We start from the raw sequence: 20,865 nt of genomic DNA on the forward strand, positions 1-20,865 counted from the left end.
CAAACTCTTTAGAGTGAGTCCATTTATGTGTCAAGTATGGTTGAATCCAAAATATTTTTCTCTTCCTGATCATGGATATTTACCTGGCTGGGAAACATGTAATCAACAGGAATAGGTATACACAACCACCATAGATACTAAACAACAGTCTCCTTCATTAGCTACATGCCACTGTTTCCTGTCATTTGCGTATCTATGCATTCATTTATTTGTCCATCTGTCCATCAACATATCCTTCTCTTCATTCAATGAACAGTACTTTGTTCAGTAACATGTGGGATACAACATTAAAGATGACTTAGATCTTACTTTTAAAGAGCTCAACATCTATTAATGAGGTAAAAGGTTACTTAACTATTTATACTAATGGACAGAAAGAAAACAAACAAAAACCAGGATGTGTTGGTTTTGTGGATGATGTGGCATTTGAACCAGGACTTGAAGGACACAAAGGACGGGGAATTAGGAGGCTAGAATAGCAAAAGAGAAAAAAATGGCTTTTGCAGCCATATGTTGGCTTTGGGAGTTACATATGAAACTTTTCATTGGCCTAGTGAGGCACTTGTACAAGGATGATACCAGAACTTCAAATGGATGAGTTTAGGGAGCACTAGGGTACCTGACTCAATTGAAATGGCAATTTCTCTCTAGTGCCAAGTGCCTACAAGGTGGTAAGTGAGCATTTTGTAATAAATAATACTTATTATTAATAAATAATATTCATGTACTGAGCAGTACAGATCAAATCTAGCTTCCACGCAAAGGCCCTCAGGTTTGTAGACTAGGTTAAGCAGGAATATGATAGGAACACTATTTAAAAATTGCTTACTTTTATGTCCTGTCAGACATAAAAAATGACTGTTAGTATTTAGTCAGAGAGCCTCTGGATTTTCATTCTAAGACTGCATTCAAGGTTTAACCACAAAGTGATACTACACTGAGATGTAATGCAAAAGCTTTTGGAGACAAAGAGTCTTTGAAGTGACAGAAATTTTTTTTAGCACACAACAATTAGAAATCTGATGCACCCAGATCCACAAAGTCCCGTTTACTTAGTTTGTTTTACTAATAAAACCGGGAGATGGCAAGCCTTCCCTGATACTCCCCATTACCCCTCTCTCCCAGTCCCTAGGCAGGATTAATCACCCTCTGTTCCAGATCACCTAAGTGGTATCTCAAATGCCACTCCATTACAGTCTCAATCACATCGTATTATTAACTAGTCTGGTAGGGTCGTCATCCTCAAATCATGGAGTATATCCTGAGAGCAGGAACTAACTTTTCTGTTACCTTTTTGTGTCCTAAATTAAGCATGAAGTCGGTGCTTAATAATGTTTGTGAAATAAGAAAATAAATCAGTAATTGGCATCAGAGGCCTTACATAATGAGCAGCCCATCCATGTTCGGTAAGCCTACTGAGAAAGAAGGACCCTTCAGTCAGTGAAAGAAGCTTACATTTGACAAAGGTTCAGAATTATGCAGAGAAGGCCTGAAGACTGCTCCACAGTGCTAGGTAGGGAACAGGGAGAGAGGAAAATGCTTTGAGAGGCCTCTGTGTCTGGGTCTTCTGATGTGTCATCACAGTGCAATTAAAAGAAACTAAGTAAGACTTAACCTGGAGAAAGGGGATAGCCCTCACATTTAGGAGGTTCTAAGACCATGAGTAATATCTTTTTTCTCTGCGTTATTTTACTTAATTATCTTCATCCTAATTGTGCATTGTTTCTAATTGTATACAACGTCGTGCAATTCTTTTTAGTGCAAACCATGCCATAAGCCTTATAACTGAGCCCTAAATAAGTCAATTCTAGACAATGGCAGGTATATTTTCCCAAAAAATGCAGCAGGGACCATTCCAAATGTCTATATTCTGGATCTATATTCTGACAAAAAGATATCTTGGGATCTTGGAAAATTGGTAGGAATAACTCCAGATTCAAACAGTAGCAACCTCTTCATGGTGGTATGGATGCAATTTCCCCAAAAAACTGAGGGAAAAAATCAAATATGTGCCTGAGTCTAAATTACAAACTATGGGGGAAAAAAGACAGAAGAGAGGCTATTACTTGTGCAAAACCTATTTCTTCTCCGCCAATTCAAAATATTGTTAATTCCTCAAACTTGCTATTCATATGGAAGATAGGGAAGGAGTGGACCCTTTTAATTTATGTATTACTTCATCTTTAGAAGGAAGAGTTCTTGGGTATTTAAATGTTAGAGAGGTTTCTTAGCTTTAAGTAAGATCATGAAGTTCCACACACTTTTTCCAGATACCAATGGCTGAGTCTCCTTGAGACACTTAAACTCTTCCCTGCTTTCCCATTTTTTTCTTAAATCGCGATAGTGATCATTAACTCTAGTTAATTACTTAGCAAGTTTTAAGGCTGAATTAAACATGCCAAGTGTTTGCAAACATAAAGGAAGACACAGTAACATTGTGGGTGCAAACTCATTTTAAAATTCTACCTCTGAAGCTGACGAAAGGAATAGATAATGTTAAAGCTGAGAAAATTGTGATACAATCACTGCAGGATCATTTAAGATTGGGCTTTCAACATCTTGCTTTAATCTACCCCCTCAAGCTGTTCTCCCCTTTCTCTTCATATTTCAAATAAATAATATCTTACATTTGAAGAACTTACTACTTTCCCATATATTGTCATGGTAAATGAGATGCCAGCAAAGTGCCTTCCAAACACACTGCTTGGTTCCCGGGAGGCACTCAGCAAATGTCCGTCAGTTCCCTTTTCCCTTCTATGATTTATAACATCTGGGAGCTGCCCTAAAGTCCCACAGCTAATAGTAAATGGCTGAAGAGGGGCTCAATTGTAAGTTGTGAGATGTTAAATTTTAGCACGACATTCGATGGTGTTGCCACTGCTTTCTGCCAGTTGCATCAGAAAAAAAAATGGTGCCCTTCTTGTGGCCCACCCCTCAACAACACCCCTTTAGTATTGTTCAACGATCCTGAACGTAGGTTCCTTAAAAACCCTTTCTTCCTTGGTTTCTGTTTAATTCCTGTAATGATAATCCTCATGCTTCTCTGGATTTTTCCATCTGTATCTCTTTCTCTAATTCACATACCTTAGCCAAATGCCAAAATGTAGATAATGTCCCCAAAGTTCTGTCCTCATTTCTCTCATTCCCCTTCATGATTCAGCAATAATCTTCAAACAGATGATTCCTAAGATGATATACTTTTCTTTGAGCATAAGTGGAGACCTATATTTCAAGCCACCCTCAAATTTCTTTAGAGATAAATAGATTCCAAGATTAATCGGCATCTTCTCTGTTCAAATCTGCTCTTCCCTCTCTCTCTTTCCTTGCTATTCAAGGCTAAAATTTAAGAATCAGTTTGGACTGTTTTCCCCTCCTTCCCTGTACAGTAATAAATTATGAATTTCTGTGCTTTCAACCTCTACAACTTTATTCAATTATCCATCCATGGTGTGCTGGAGCCAGCAGTAGCCAATTGTTAAATTCTCAGAAATTTTGCATAAATGTATTAAAAATAAGGTTATACACAAAACACACTACTTCTTAATTAGTTTTCATTTATGCTCTTGAGGTGAAACTATTATATGATGATGTGCTAACTGAGCCTCTCTCCTGAGCTTTGCCTTCAGTGATGTCACATTTGTACCTTGAAATCAGCCATGGTGGGAGGACGTACAATGAGGAAATTGGCAAATATTTCCCCACCCCCACCCCCACAGAGCTGGTTGTTACACATTGCCAGTAACTATTGACTGTCCTAACTCATCCATGCCCATCAGCCAGGAACAGACAGGAAGTTGCTCATTACTTTGTTTTTCCATCCACATTTGCTACGTCCTCTCATAAGACTCTATAGGCTAATATTTAAGGAGTGCCCACCATGTGCTAAGACATCAGGGAAGTGGTGAGCAAAGTCAACAAGATCTTCTACTCATGGAGATTATGGTTTAGTAGGAGAATTAGATAGTAAGTGATCATATGAATAAATATACAATTATAAATCTCCAACAACTGCTATGAAGTAAATGTACAGCATGCTGGCCAAGTACTGTTGAGGAAATGTCATTTAAACTGACACCTGTTATGGAGCACCTGGGTGACTCAGTCAGTTAAGCGTCCAACTCTTGATTTTGGCTCAGATCATGGTTTGTCATAGTTCATAAGAGCCCTGAAACCCAGCATGGGATTCTATCTCCCCTCCACCACTCCTTGCTTGCGTGCTTGCCTCTCTCTCTCTCAAAATAAGTAAATAAACATTCAAAAACAAACAAACAAAACCAAAACAAAAACAAACTGATGTCTGCTATGGACTGAATTGGGTCCCCTCAAAATCCATATGTTGAAGTCTTAACCCCCAATGTGACTGTATTTATGATAAGGTTTTTAGGGAGGTAATTAAGTTAAGGTCATAATGGTGAGGCCTTTGCCAAGCAGGACTGGTATCTTTATAAGAATGAGAAGAGACACCAGAGAACTATAAACAAACAAAACAGTTATTTTAAAGAATTGCTGTTAGCACAGTTATGTATTTGATAAAAATGCTATAAACAACCCTTAAAATGGAAAATAAATATGTACCACCTGTCCTTTTTCCCCTCACTGCCTTCCAGCCACGTTGGCTTTCATTTAGTTAACTCAAATAGGCTAAGCTATTTTCTGTTCCAGGAACTTTTCTTGGGAAATTCTCTCCTAGAAAACTTATCCATCCTTCTTCACTCAGCAAACCATTCCTTGTCCTTTTAGGTATTGTGTGAGTCTGCTAGGGCTGGTGCCTTAAACAACAGGAATTTATTTTCCAATGGTTCAGGAGGCCAAAAGTCCAAGATTAAGGTGCCATCAGGGTTGATTTCTGGTGAGACCTCTCTTCTTGGCTTAGGATGGCAGGCTTTTATCTGTGACTTCACATGGTCTTTTCCCTGTACCTGTGCACAGAGAGAGCACTCCACCTCCAAATATAGTCACATTACAAGGGGGTCGGTTAAGACTTCAATAGACCTATTTTGAAGCGACACAATTCAGTCCATAATAGGTATCAATTTAAATCAATATAAATTCCTCAAAACTGCTCTGCCAGAACACTATACATTTACCTCACATCAGTTGTTGAGATTTATAATTACATATGTATTCATATGATTACTTACTATCTAATTCTCCTGCTAAACTGTAATCTCCATGAGGAAAGGATCCTGTTGGTTTTGCTCACTACTTCCCTGATGCCTCAGCACGTGGTGGGCAATCTGTAAATATTTATGGCATAATAGCCTCATTGACTCTTGAGTTCTTTATTTTGATACATCCATTGGTTTGTTGGAATATATACTTAAATGTATTATGCAAAGTGTGCATGGGTAGTATTATTCCTGATGACTTGTATATCTGAGAATGTTTGTCTATTTGCCTTTACCTAGTTGAAACTGCATGGCTCTCAGGCAATTACTTTTATTATAAGAGTCATAGATTTCCCCAGCTCCAGGAAAATTAAACATATTTAATGCTTTCTCAGCCTTTGCTTATGTAGGCCCTTCCTTCTCTTTATTAGGTCTACCTGTTGATATCTAGCTTCCTCTAAGAATCCTCTCACCTGCTGCATCCTTGACCAAGACTCTCCCCTGGTTTACTCCTCCTTGGATATCTATGGAAATTTATCTCTATCAGCAACCACCTTACCTCAGTTTTGTTTCCTGGTTATTATTTTTGTACCAGTTGACAGTCTCCTTGAGGGGAAGAACAACAGCTTCCTTGTCTCTACCATGTTTGACAATGTCTCATAGTAATTTCCATGCCAGGGAAACAGGAAGTGCTCAACTTAAGTTTTAAAAATAGAAGTTTAAAAATACAAAGACATTTCTTCTGTATCAATGACATATACAGGAACATTCCTCAAAGCCCCTGGCATGGGAATATTACTTTTATACATGTTTACAAAGATAAAGGGGATTCTTAATATTTGATGAGATGGAAACATCCTGTGTTTATGCTCTACCCCACTTGCTCAGAAATAACAACCTCAGGCACCACTTTTTTTCTTAAGAAACTGAACGTTGAAAATTCAGAGCTTTTAGAAGTATGCCAGTCTACTTGTGTTTGAATTTCCAAGTTCCCCCAACAGAACATATTTTACTTCCTTCTCCAATTTGCTCTATTTTTCACCCATCAGTATCTGAGTGCAATGCACCTCTCAAAATGAAGGATTGTAGTTCTAAAAGCAAATGCATTTTTCTTTGATCCTGAAAAACTCAGCTCCCCACAGCAGCAATAATGACGGAACCCTATTTAGTGCTGTTTGTTTTTCATCATTTCAACAGCCTTCAACCTGAAACATGATAAGAACAGCAAAACTGATAAACCACCCTTATTTTTATCTGCTTTCTGTCAGAGTAGTTGCCAAGCATAGAGACAGATTTTTCTAAATATCTTTTAAAAAAGTGCATAACCCCATGCTTCAGGCTGAGGCCAGCACAATTCAGCACATTTATTATGTTACAGAACATTCCAGCAAAAAGGGAAGAGGACAGCACTGTTAAATCAAGTCTAGCATTAGGTTGGTCCCTCTTTCTCCTGAAGTAAATCCAACATTCCAAGTTATCTTCCATTGAGGACAATGATTCCACCAAAGCAAACCAAATTATTGACAAATTTTGCCTTAAGAACAACAATAGAAACAACAACAACAACAACAACAACAACAGAAAAACGGTGTCAGTCAGTGACAGACATTCCAGTGTTTACAAGCTGAAAGACTATGCAATCCATTGAACAAGTACGCCTACCAGGAAATTGTTATTACTTCAACATTATCATTCAGCCAGTTACAACATTTGTTTTCAATTTCTAAAAACATGATTGAGTTAGTCCCATGAGTTGAAATATGCTTAATGTCCCGTGATGCGATACGTTAGTAATGTGCAAAAGGAAAACATTAAGAGGCATAAGGGGGCTGTTTTGTACTAAAATCATTCTGGGGATTTGCTTAAAAGTTGGCTTTTCTGATTAATCTGGTGGAGTGTTAATGCTGGCCCTTTACTGAAACTTCAATGATCTGGCAAAAAAAAAAAAAAAAAAAAAGACCATAGAATCAGGAGATTTTACAGATCATTTAGTTGGGAGCAAAGACAGTAAAATATGAACCAAAAATCTTGGTGAGCATTTTGTACATATATCAGCTCATAATCTGACTGGATATTACAGTTCAGTTGCAACAGAAATGGCATTTACAAATGGCAAATATACAAAATAGGACACCTATGAGAATGGATTGAGTTTTATGACTGAGGTTTACAAGATTAATCAGATGACTACCCTGATAAAACTGTGATGTGATTGTGATATGGCTGTCATTTTATTTTTATTTCTTTTTAATGTTTATTTGTTTTGAGGGAGACGGAGAGACAGAATGCAAGCAGGGGAGGCGCAGAGAGAGGGAGACACAGAATCCGAAGCAGGCTCCAGGCTCTGAGCTGTCAGCACAGAGCCTGATGTGGGGCTCAAACTCATGAACCACAAGATCATGACCTGAGCTGATGTTGGCCACTTAACTGACTGAGCCACCCAGGAGCCCCTGATATGGCTGTCACTTTAAAAATCTTCTTTCATTTTTTTTTTTTTGTTTTGTTGTTAAAACTTAGCATGCAACTTAACACTGAATTATACTGGACACCTCTAGAATATTTAGTGCTCTCTACAAAACAATGACCCATGAGTATTTTAGTATCATGGCCTCTGGCATCTCTTTTACCTAGAATGACCAGATAAATTATACCAATTTCTTTGACATAAATATTCATCTACTTAATTTACTTTTATATAGTATAAAATAAAAATTAAATATTTTGAAAAATTGTGAATTAAATTTACCCATGCTATTAAACACAGACTAAAAGCCTAGGTAATATAGTTATTTCAGGGGACAATTTTGTAGTGTTCATTAAAATTTTAAGGGCACATATTCTCTGATGCAGCACCTCCATTTCTAGAAATCTGTCACTGAGAATCTTAGAAAGGGATTTTCATTGTAGCATTATTTGAAATAGGTTAATTGGATAAAACAATTACTATGACAAGGAAATGGTTAAACTATAATACATAAATACCAGGAATACCAGTTAAAAGAATGAGGTAAACCCATAGATTGACAAAAAAGAAAAGTTGCCCAAGGCACTGTCGAATAGATACATTATGATGCCACTTATATTTTTTAAAAAGACCATACAACAAGATTATATATTTTTATATGCATACATGTTTATGGATAGGATTTATCTGCAAAGATATACAAATTATAACAACAGTTACCTCTTAGTGGAGGATGGGAGTAAGGGGATACTTTCACTTTAGTTGAAGTGTTCAAAAAATTTTGTTTCTAATGCAAGAACAACAAAATCATACCACAATGGAACAAAAAAGAAATATAGAATAATGAATAAAAGTTACCATTATAAAGACATTAAAGATCAATATACCATTTGAGTCCCCACAGAGATAGAGAAGATGGAACCCTGTGCACTCTAGTGTGGGAATATTGACCAGAGATGGATTCTTAGGAGAAGTCTGGGCAATGTTGGCAGCTACTTACAGCTGAGACTTGCATAGGGAAGACGATGCTTAGTAAAGACTTAGAATGAGCAAAAGTTACGATGAGACAAGCCCAAAAAACCTGACCAATCTGGAAAGAAAAAGTCCATTGCACTCTTGGGTGGCATCCTCTGGTGATCAAAAGTTCATATGTCATCAACAGAGAAGCAGCAGAATCTAAGCCCAGAAAAACTGACATGATAAGGATCTTAGTCTAGAATATTGAGAGGCCAAGGATGACCTTCCCAGATCATATTTTCTCCATTTTATTTTTCCACCATGGCCTGAAGGAGGCTTCTTAAAAAAGAATAAGTCAACAAAAAACAAAATACACATGGGCCTAATCGGATTTTCTCTTTCAATTATGTTGACTCAAACAAAATCTTCCAAAAACGTCTGTATGATTTTGGCTCTGTCTCAATATTACCTGCCAAGCACATTTCCTATTATTCTTAAAATGTGGTGCTCAAGATAAATTAGAAGGCTAATATGTTTATATAAAGAACACCTGAATATGCCATAGCAGGTCTTATTTTACAGATGGATAGAGGAGGCCATCAGGCACAGAGAGAAACTGACTCAGCTGGCCTGGTAATTGGTAATTGACTCTAAATTGAATAAGGTCAATTGAATGATGCGATAGAAGTACATGGAACTCTATCATTTTCACAGATATTTTCTTTGTAAATGGCCTATCAGTTCAGTTCATATTCTAAATTCTTTTCATAATGACACTAAATTATCTACATTTTGAAAGTGGATACAACCATTAACCAGGCCTGCCAAGTAAAGCTGCACAGGTTGTGTACTGTGCAACCCAAAGAAAGTAACAATCATGTCAACTACAATGTATATAACCTGTTCAGTGCAGGCAGCAGGCTCACCATAGCAACATAAATGCCATTATTCCTGACTCAGTTTAAGCAGAGTCAAAGAGAAGAAACAGCAATGGGAAGGAATTTGGAAGATATCAAACTTTAGTAACTGAATTTTGGCAACTTTATTTCAGTCATTTTGGGAAGCATATCAATGTTTTCCCACAAGGGCAAGATTTTGAGGTTTTTTTTGTCTTTGCTTTACAAAGATGCTATTATGTTCATTTAAACATAAATGATCCAATGGTATTGAAGGCTCTAAATCAGGGGTTATAAACTGGTATCTCTGTGTTTCGTCTGGCCCTTTTGTTTAGGTCCTTTTGTTTGATTCCCACGAGTTTTTGTTAAGGCAGTAAGAATCTCAGGCTTGCTACAATCTACCTACTGTCTTATACAGGGCCTCCTTCTTTATATCACCCTGCAGGCCTCCGTCAGGCCTTTGTGTTGGTGTCCCCATGGGTCTGATCTGGCTTCTTAAACTCACAGGTTTCTGAATTAATGGATAAGTACTTCTTTTTGCCTCTTCTAGCTTGTCTGCCTACTTAGATTTTTCAAAGGAGGAAATGGAGACCTAGCCAGGGTTAAGAATTTGACCATAATCATGTGGCTGTTAGAGCAGAGCTGAGAGCTGAAAGTTTGGTCTGTATCTCCTCTTTCCAAGACTTATGCCCTCAGCAGTGGAGTTTCACTGGAAAACAGATGACAGTTTTCCTTAGAGCTCTCAGATGGACCCTAGGTCCATGATTCTGTAATTGAGGCTGCAAGAATGTTGGTCTAAAAGATACATGTTGTATTTGTTACTGTACTTTATTCATGAAACATTAGATCCTCCAGTCTATTCAACTGGCCAAAGAGAAATACATTAGGTGGCTTTTGAAGCACTGTAAAAACAGATCTTTGTGTACCTGGCTATGTATACTAGTTATACTGATGTCAGCTCTGTTTCAGTAAGCATAGTATTCATACACGGAGACTATTTCATTAATGAAAACTAGTACTAAGTGTATTCAGAATGACATACTGGTCATGTTTGAGGGTGGAGGTAGAGAGGGCAGGGTTTGCCTCTCATGCAGAGTAATAGTAGAAGATGGAGAACACAGTCACAAGACTGTAACATCAAAAAGATAAAAATATGCAATAAGTCAATTTAATAAATGCAAAAGGAGAGATTCCTCTTCTATGTATCCATCACCATGCACTGTACCACCGGGCATTTATGCATTATCTGTCCATCAAAGTGGTCTTCACACATCTGTTGAAAAAACAGATTTCCTGGGTTCTGCCCTGAGATTTCAGTTCTGTAGGTGTGGAGGAGAACCCAAAATTGTGCATTTCCAACCAGCTCCAAAGTCTTGCTGCTGCTGGTAGTCCATGGGCCATAGCGATATAGAGATACTACTCTTGACATATTTTTGTGAGTAAATGGGGGCAAAAAATGTATCAAATATGCTAATTATCTATGCTTGTGTGTATATATATATATATATATATACATATATATGTGTGTGTGTATATATATATATATATATATACACATACACACGTATACACAAGCATGCATGTATACACAAGCATGTGTATATATATGTGTATATATATATATATACACACACACACACACACACACATATATATAATACCTTTAAAAATATTTATCTCTTATTCACATTGGTTTTTTGACCTAACCACCTAAAAACTTCAATGTAAAAGGGCAACTTCAAAGGTTGTTTTCAAAAAGTAAGGTTTATTTTTTTAAGACCAAAATAGTTTACTATCTCTAGATACCTGCACATATATGGAATTATCTTGTAATAAAACTCAGATGCCAGAAGCCCACCTTGCAAGTTTTCTTTGTGAAAAGCAACCCCAATGGGAGCAAATCAGATACCGTGTAATTAGACCCCAAAGTATTTTTCCAAAGACAGAAAGAAATATATCCAAGCAACAGGACCCTGATTGGAAAGACACAATATGAAGATAAGAGAACTATTTTTAACCTTCATTTTATGACTGGGGGCAGAGTAAAATAGTTTGAAATAGAAAGTTTTCATGCTGATTACATGAAATAAAAATACATACTCTTCAAAGGCAGCCAACATTAAAAAAAAAAAAAAGTGCAGCCTAGTTTATGTGGTGAATTTCAGTGTTCTTTCAGTCTGGGATTATTTCAAAATATGTTTCAGGTACAGCTGGGAAAATTCAGTGATACCCCTGTCCAGATCTCAGTTATTAGGTTATAAAAATATTTTCATACTTCCTGCAGATGTCTAGATTCCTTTCTTTGCTAGTAATTTTAATTCAGAACTCATTATTGACAGCTGTTTGTTCTGATAGAACCTAATTGCTCTTTTGCCAGACTCAGCTGCAAGCAGGCTGATTTCCTTCCCCTTATAGAGTATATTACACATAAACACAGGCAGGAAAAAAAAATAATCAATTAACTAAATACGTGTGTATAAAATGATTCATTGAGAGCACTGATCAAGTAATATATCTAACTGCAACATAGGTCAAAGGAAATTACAGCACTTACCATTTACAGCATTAATTATATGGAAATATTCATAAGCATTAAAATATATAGATGATGAGTGGCAGCATCTGAGAATATGCCCTTTACTGATCAGTATGGACGTTTTGACCTGCTCTGTTTCCATCCTGGGCGAGCTCAACCTTCCTTGAGCAATCTGGTGTTTCCTCCTCCTGGGAAGTCACCATATTGATGCCAAATTTAGTGCAGACGCCTAATGGACACAGCTCACTGCAGCTCAGAACTCCTGGGCTCAAGCTATCCTCCTGCTGCAGTCTCCCCTGTAAATGGGACTATGGGCATGTGCTGCTGTAAGGGGCTGAAAATTTATCCTTTTATTAAAGAAACTTCTAAATTACTATACTTGAGTAATTGACAGGGCATTTAATCTCCTGAAGAATTAACTCAATAATATCTGACATACCATGTGCACAGAACCTGAAATGCCTGCCATATCCAAGACCAGTGAGAAGGAATCTGACACACTGTGGGATTGTTTTGCTGCGTACCAGCTCTTCCTTGCTCTCCAATCATGGCTACAGGTGAGCTGCTTTCCCCAACTTTACAGGAAGAGGAGTACAAATTCATTGATGTCAAAGCTACTTCCTCCGGAAGATTCTCTCCAAAGGCAACGAGTCATTTTAGCAGCTCCCCAGGAGATACAGTAACAGCTTGGCAATATTCATTCTATCACATGCCTGGACAACCTCGCTCATGGAGTCTCGGCCAATTTTGGGACCCCAAGCTGCCTTCCTTAGTGGACTGGAACCCTCCAATGAGGGGTAAACCCAGGGCTGGATTCAGCAGAGGCCATATGAGCAGCAATAATACTGCATATGAGGAGAGCAATAGCTCGTTTTATTTCCTGCCAGTGTGTTCTGGAAGTAGAGGGAATGTGGTGATCAGGGATGAGCAAACTGCTCCTTAATAAGGAACCCATTCAAGGAAAATAAACTTTTTCTTAACATCAGGGACACTATATGGTGCTTCCCTTTCTGGGGGCACTAAATGCTTCTTTTTGCAGACTTAATCTACCTCATATAGGGAGGAAGATATTGGGAATGGGATGCTTATTATCCTGATAATTCTCAGGGTTGCAGCATACATTTCCATTAATACCAGGCATAATGGTAATTAGAATGCAAGCCCTAGACTCAACATTTACAAAGCCTCACATATAATGAATGTAAAGTATCCTACAGGGTTTTGTGCCCACAAAATCTGGTCCCTAGCTTACTTCCAGCCTCTCCACTAACCAAGTAACAATAAGAACCATTTCATTTGGCATGTTAAGAATAACACTACTGCCCTTTTAATATGTTTTTTTACCTACACAACACAGATTATACTGTTTAGAATTCTTGTGTGGCTTTGCTCCTGGTATTGTTTTGGATTATGACACTTCCACTCATGTTTACTTATCCATCAAATATTTATTGAATGTCTTTTTCATGTGTGACATAGATAGGGGAAAAAGATGTAATGGTGAACTCCAAGATACCATTTCTGCCCTTATATCTCTAATGGTTGGATGTTACAGTCCAGGGAAGAAATTCAGTTTTTGCCCGTGGAAGTTACTAGTCACTACACTTAAGAAGTCCATTTTTTTTCTTAAGAGTTCACTAGAAGACACAAAAAATAGAAAAAAGATTCCATGCTCCCGGATAGGAAGAACAAATATTGTTAAAATGCCATTACTGATTAAAATAATTTAAACATAATTAAAGTATTGGCTGAGTTGGTGAAATGGACTATTTTGTTTCACATAAGTTGACAAGGAAAGCAGTGATGTGATATGCTTATTTTATGAGTCAGTTTGGCAAGTGGAAAGAGCATGGACTTTACAGATTCAACATCTGGCTCTTCCACCTGCTAGCTGTGTGGTGTTAGGTCATCTATTTATCCTCCCTGAGCCTCAGTTTGCTCATCTACAAAATCTAAACCCGTTTCTAAAGGTTGCTATAAGGCTATTGTTGGCAAAATGCCTTTTAATTAATATGTTCTTGATAAATGTTAATTCCCTCACTCTGTTTTTTCTATGAATTAAGGACCTCGAGTTTAATATTTATTTCAGTTGGTTAATGACAGAGTAGATAATGAAACTTTTCTATTCTTGTATGGTGTATTTTAAAGAGTTATACTAATGAATTCAAAAAATTAACATTCAATTTTATTTCCTGATTTCTATCCTCTCAGGAAAAAAAAATGTCATATATAAGTGAATCAGATTTTAGACTTGAAAGGGATATTAGAGATGATCTAATCCAGTGGTTCTCAAAGTGTTGCCCCATGACCACTATAACGTCATTTGGGAATTTGATAGGAAAGACGGTTTTGGGGCCCCATCTTGACCTACAGAATCAGAAATTTTGGAGGTGGTGTAAAACAACCTGAGTTTCATAAGCCCATCAGGTGATTCTGATACACGATGAAGTTTGAGAACTACCTCTGAGCTAATCCCTTAAATTTTACAGATGGAGAGATGGAGTACCAGACAACCATTCACAGGAACTGAAATTCAGGTGTGGTGCTTTGCTTATGGGGAAGTTCTCTTTTCTTTCCCTTATCTCAAGTAATGATTATTGTTTGTTCTATTGTTCTTTTCCATATGCATATACATATCTATATGTATTTTTGTATCTGATCTCCACTTCACCAATTTAAAAACTAGCCCCACTCTCCCTTTTCTGCACCAGGTTTGCTAAAAGCTAGGGGGCTATTCTCTAGGATGTCTGTGCTCTTTTGTGATGTCATGGTATTTATTCCATCTATATTCCATATGTGTGTGTGTGTATATATATATATACACACACACACACACACACACCATATATACTCAATAAATAATTAAGTATGAAAGAAACTGATGAGATATGCTTACAAAATAAAAGTTGCTTCTGTGAATCCTAAGTTAACTGCTTTGGAATGACTTACTAAAAGTAAGTAATTTGTGCCCCATCACTAACCCACAGTACTGTTGAATTATGACAACTGTAAATAAATGGAAAATGTTTGATAAAAATCTAGTAGGATTCTATACTTCAGTTGCTTCAAAGCCATTAAGTTGTTTGTCTCTATCAAATGCAGTAAACTGCTAATTCTAGGTCATAGTCAAAGGAGAGTTCTTAGCCCTAAATTTAAAAACTAATGAATATACAATTAAACATTTGAAGTTAATTTTAACTGTATACATAATTTTTCAGGTTTCTTTGCTTTAACCAAAGTTTTCTCTAAATTACCAAGTCTCAACGCATACATTAAGGATTTTTTGAATAGCCTTAAATATTTTAGGTATCTTCATATATGTTGTTACAAGCTCTTCAAGAGAGATGCCATACTTGGAGTTTAGAGCTCTACACAGTGTGTTAAAAAAAATTTTTTTAATGTTTATTTATTTCTGAGGACAGACAGAGAGAGTGAGAGTTGGGGGTGCATGCAGACATAAAGGAAAACACAGAATCCCATGCAATCTCAAGACTCTGAGCCATCAGCACAGAGCCCAATGTGGGGCTCAAACTCATGAGCTGTGAGATCATGACCTGAGCCGAAGTCAGACACTCAACCCACTGAACCACCCAGGCACCTCTACACAGTGTAGTTTAAATAAGTATTTATTGATTATATATATTTATAAACTTATTGAGTGTTGCTGATTTATTAACTAATTACTCTTAGTAGATCATTGTTCTGTTTTATCACTGTTAGCCAAACTACCTTTTATGATAGCACCTCCTAGAGTTCTTTTAGAAATTGCAAGGGGGAATGATTGAGCAATTACACTATTAGGTACTTACTGAAAGGATACAAAAATATTAATTGAAAGGGATACATACACCCCAATGTTTGTAGCAGCATTATCTACAATAGCCAAATCGTTGAAACAGCCCAAGCGTCCATTAACTGATGAATGGATAAAGAAGATGTGGAATATATTCCACACATTGAAATATTACTCAGACATAAAAAGAATGAAATTGTACCATTTGCAATGACATGGATGGAGTTAGACAGCATAATGCTAAGTGAAATAACTCAGTCAGAGAAAGACAAATACCATATGATTTCACTCATATGTGGAATTTAAGAAACAAAACAAATGATCAAAGGGAAAAAGAGAGAGAGAGAGAGAGAGAGAGAGAGAGAGAGAGAGAGAAACCAAGCAACAGACTCTTAACTATAGAGAATAAACTGATGGTTACCAGAGGGGAGGTGGGTGGGAGGATGGGTAGGTAAAATAGGTGATGGGGATTAAGGAGGGCACTTGTGATGAGCACTGGGTGCTGTATGGAAGTGATATATATATCTCCACCCGAAACTAATATTACACTGTATGTAAACTGGAATTTGAATAAAAACTTAAAAAAAAAAAAGACATGCCAAGGGGCAGGGAAGAGTTCCATGTTTAAATACGTTTCAGAAATTTCCTCTTGGAAGTTCACAATAGAAATGAGTACTTTATAGGGTGAGGAGCTCAGTTGCAAAGTTAATTTAACTTAGTTTAACCTATACTTACCTGAATATAGAAAAAAGTCCCCACATAACATCTATTAACAACTCAGGACACAGTGTACACATACATTAATGAGGTATCCTGAATTCTGTTCATATACTTCTTGTATAGCACAAAATGAGTATGAAAATAAGAACCATTAATTATGTGTACCAATAATTGTTTGGGAAATGCTCAATATTTGGATTTGCAAAATTGTTATTTTTATTTTTCTTTTTGTTCCTAAATCAGGTAGCTAATAATTTCTGAATTCAGCTGTGCTTTCACATATTAAACTAAGGAAACTTTAACCAGGGGAGGATTAAGCTCTGGATGTTAAATAACAATGGTGGGCCTATGATGAATTGAGCCTTTAAAAAATAACATTTGATTTTAAAATGAATGTATTGAATAAAAAAATAGTTGTCTGCAAGCCAAAATTTGCTAAGCACAGTTTTGGAAACAAGCTCTCCATCAAGAGAGAGGTTGTTTCAATAAGTGAAACCATTTTAAAACTTGATGTCATTAATAGAAAGACATTCCATGCTCATGGATTGGAAGGACTAGTATTGTTAAGATGTCCATACTACCCAAAGCAATCTACAGATTCAATGCAGTTCCTATCAAAATACCAATATAATTTTTCACAGAACTAGAACAAATAATACCATAAGTTGTATGGAACCAGAAAAGATCCCAAATAGTCAAAGAAATCTTGAGAAAAAAAGAACAAAGCTGTATGCATCACAATACTAGAGTTCAGGATATACTAGTAGTAATCAAAACAGTATGGTACTGGCACAAAAATAGACACATAGATCAGTGGAACAGAATAGGAAGCCCATAAATAAACTCACATTTATATGGTCAATTAATCTATGACAAAAGAGGTAAGAATATACAATGAAGAAGCCTGTCTCTTCAACAAATGGTGTAGGAAAAACTGTACAGCTGCATGCAAAAGGAAAAAGGTGGACCACTTTCTTACACCATACACAAAAATGAACTCAAAATGGATTAAAGACCTAAATGTGAGACGTGAAACCATAAAAGTCCTAGAAGAAAAAATAGGCAGTAATCTTTCTGATATCAACCATAGAAACATTTTTCTAGATATGTCTTGTCAGGCATGGGAAACAAAAACAAAAATAAACTATTGGGACTGCATCAAAATAAAAACAAAATTTTGCACAGTGAAAACCATCAACAAAACCAAAAAGCAACCTAGTGAATGAGAGAAGATATTTGCAAATGATATATCTGGTAGGAGGTTAATATCCAAAATATATAAAGAACTTTTACAACTCAGATCCTCCAAAAAAGTGATAAAAATTCAATTAAAATGAACAGAGGACCTGAATAGACATTTTTCCAAAGAAGAAATCCAGATGGCCAACAGACACATGAAACCATCATCAATATCACTAATCATTAGGGACAAGCAAATCAAAATAACAATGAGATATCACTTTACACCTGTCAGAATGGCTAGAGTCAAAAAGACAGGAAATGACAAGTGCTGGCAAAGATGTGGAGAAAAAGGGACCCTTATGCACTGTTGGTAGGAATGCAAATTGGTGCAGCCACTGTGGAAAACAGTGTGGAGCTTCATCAATAAATTAAAAATAGAAATACTATATGACCCAGTAATTCCACTACTGGGTATTTACCCAAAGAAAACAAAACCACTAATTTGAAAAGATATAGGCACTTCTATGTTTATGGCAGCATTATTTACAATAGCCAAGATATGGAGAGAGCCCAAATGGCCATTGACTGATGAATGGATGAAGAAGAGGCGGTAGACATATACAATGGAATATTACTCAGCTATAAAAAAGAATAAGATCTTGTCATTTGCAATGACGTGGGTGGACTTAGAGGGTATAATGTTAAGTGAAATCGATCAGACAGTGAAAGACAAATACCATAAGATTTCACTCATATGTGAAATTAAAGAAACAACAACAACAACAAAATGAACAAAGGAAAAAGAGACAAACAAACAAAACCAGATTCTTAAATACAGAGAAAAAACAGGTGGTAGCCAATAGGTAGGGGAGTGGGAACATGGGTGAAACAGATAAGGAAGAAAAGGTACAGATTTCCAGTTCCAGAATGAATAAGTCATGGAGTTGAAAGGTATAGCATAGAGAATATAGTCAATAAGATTGCAGAAATGTTGTTTGGTTGCAGATGATGACCAGACAGTGGTGAGCACTGAGGAATGTACAGAATCATTAAGTCATTCTGTTGTACACTGGAAACTGAAATTACAGTGAATGTTAATTATACTTCAATAAATTATAATATAAAAGCCTTGATACTGTTAAGTCTTTAGACTTAGAAAGGCAATGCAAGTAACAGATTGTAGTGGAATAAGAGAGTCCAGGCACCCTTAACCTTGAGTTGAGCAAGTGGTAGCGGGTGCCCTTTACATGATGTATGTTCGCAGATATTGAACATTTACCAGAGAAAAGGTTGTCCAGGTTATTAAAATCTCACATGTTGAATGGGAGTTATGTAATAAATTTCTTTTAAAAATCAGAAAATGAGCTGTCATTTAATAAACACTGCTTGAAATGATGATGACTAAAGCTGGGTTGACGGGTACTTAGGGGTTCATTATACATTCTCTCTACACTTGGGTATGTTTGAAAATGTGAAACTAAAAAAGTTTAGGAAAAATAGATTATTTCTGTCCCTAAAATAAAGCTCTTTCCAAATGCAGGGTCCCCAAGGGGGAAAAATAACAAAGATGATGTTGTTTAGAACCATTAATGGAGTTCCAATTGCTGATATCAGATCTAAGTTTGTTATGTCATAGCCAAACTGTGATATTATGCAGTTTTAAAAAGAGACTGTGGACATTAGTGATAATTACAGAAGTGCTACCTGATGAGATTATCTATATGGAAATGTAGGCAGAGAATTTAGCAAAAGGCATGGTGTTCATCCTGGGAACTGTTGTACCTTTGCATGTTATATATGCCATGAAGATTCACTCTGAAAAGGACTTACATGCAGAAGTATCATTTCAAATTCTTTTAATGTCTCTATTCCTAAGCTTTTAGGAAATATAAACACATCAAAAAAGGCATACATACATAGCTCTTCTAACTGACTACATTCACAGAGCTTTTCACTGAATTCTGAAAAAAGGTATTGCTAAGCTTGTGGCTTTACTATTGTGCCCTACAAATCAGTAAGTTTGAGTTTAATTGAACCAAGATAACAAATGAATTTCAGGCTGTAGTACATCAGAAAATAGTCTGAAGCCAAGTCAATCATTTCCAGACACACAAAAGAGGCATGGAATGTTAACCATAGGTTATAAAGAATTTTGTGGTTTGCAACATGATTGGTTATGATTTTTCAAATGAAAGTAGTGAGTAAGAGTCTGGACTGAGCAACACTCTCCACCTAACTGATGAGAATTCGAGCTGGGTTAAGGTTGACAAAGTGAGACTTTTAATTGATTAATTATTATTATTTATTTATTTTTTAACCTTTCAACACACTTCACTCATTTATCCCATTGCCTCCATCCCCTGCTTCTGGCAATTACCTGTCTATTTTCCTTATCTATGAGCTTGTTGTTGTTGTTGTTGTTGTTGTTGTGTGTGTGTGTGTGTTTTAGTTTCACACATGAGAGATCATACAGTATTTGTTTTTCTAGAGTGACTGATCACCTGTGAACCCAAATTGGGACTGAATTTGAAGGTAATTAGAGAAAACTTCTTATTGGCTTTCATAAAACCAAAATTTTTAATCATCATCATCATCATCATCATCATCATCAAGAACAATTTTAATCTACCAAATTTTATGTAGTCTTCCCATGCAAGAAAGATGCTTTTGGCAAATGTCCAGATTGTTCTTCACCTTCCTAGAGAAATAGATCTTTTCCTAGAGAAATAGATTTGTGCAAGTGATTTGTAAAAATACAGTTTTAGGGCAGTCTAGTATTTCTTATATATGTAATTTTCATTTCTTAGTTTGAAAGCCAAATATGGCATGAAAGTCATGGAATTCAGAGTAGTTCTTATTAGCACACACTTACAATATAAGCTTTTAGATCTAGGAGCTTCATTTGTTACCTTGCATTTTGAAAATTACCTACTATGTATAAATTACTCCAGGAAGTTGGATTTTTATTAGGGTTCTAAGACATATGTGAAACATGCCTCATATTTTGAAACAATCCATGGTCCTCCTTTGTCCACATTAAAATCTAATGATCTTGGCTCTTGATGAAGTTTAAAGGCTGACTACTGTGACCTACTGAGGTTTCATCTTTTTATATATTTACCTTCTATATTCACATATAGTATTTAACTTGAGCTTAGTCTCCAGGTACAGTATAATAAAAAAAAAAAAACAGTATTCTCAATCTGTAT

At 36.3% G+C, this 20,865-nt stretch overlaps 1 protein-coding gene across 1 annotated transcript in view; it reads right to left on the minus strand.

Annotated features, from left to right (window-relative positions):
* Positions 1 to 20,865, minus strand: part of PTPRD (protein tyrosine phosphatase receptor type D) — a 183,965-nt gene that overhangs the window by 15,860 nt on the left and 147,240 nt on the right. The gene's annotated exons all lie outside the window — the stretch shown is intronic.

The sequence above is a fragment of the Herpailurus yagouaroundi genome, unplaced genomic scaffold (assembly GCF_014898765.1).
Source record: "Herpailurus yagouaroundi ecotype Mexico unplaced genomic scaffold, PumYag 252, whole genome shotgun sequence".
NCBI lineage: Eukaryota > Metazoa > Chordata > Mammalia > Carnivora > Felidae > Herpailurus > Herpailurus yagouaroundi.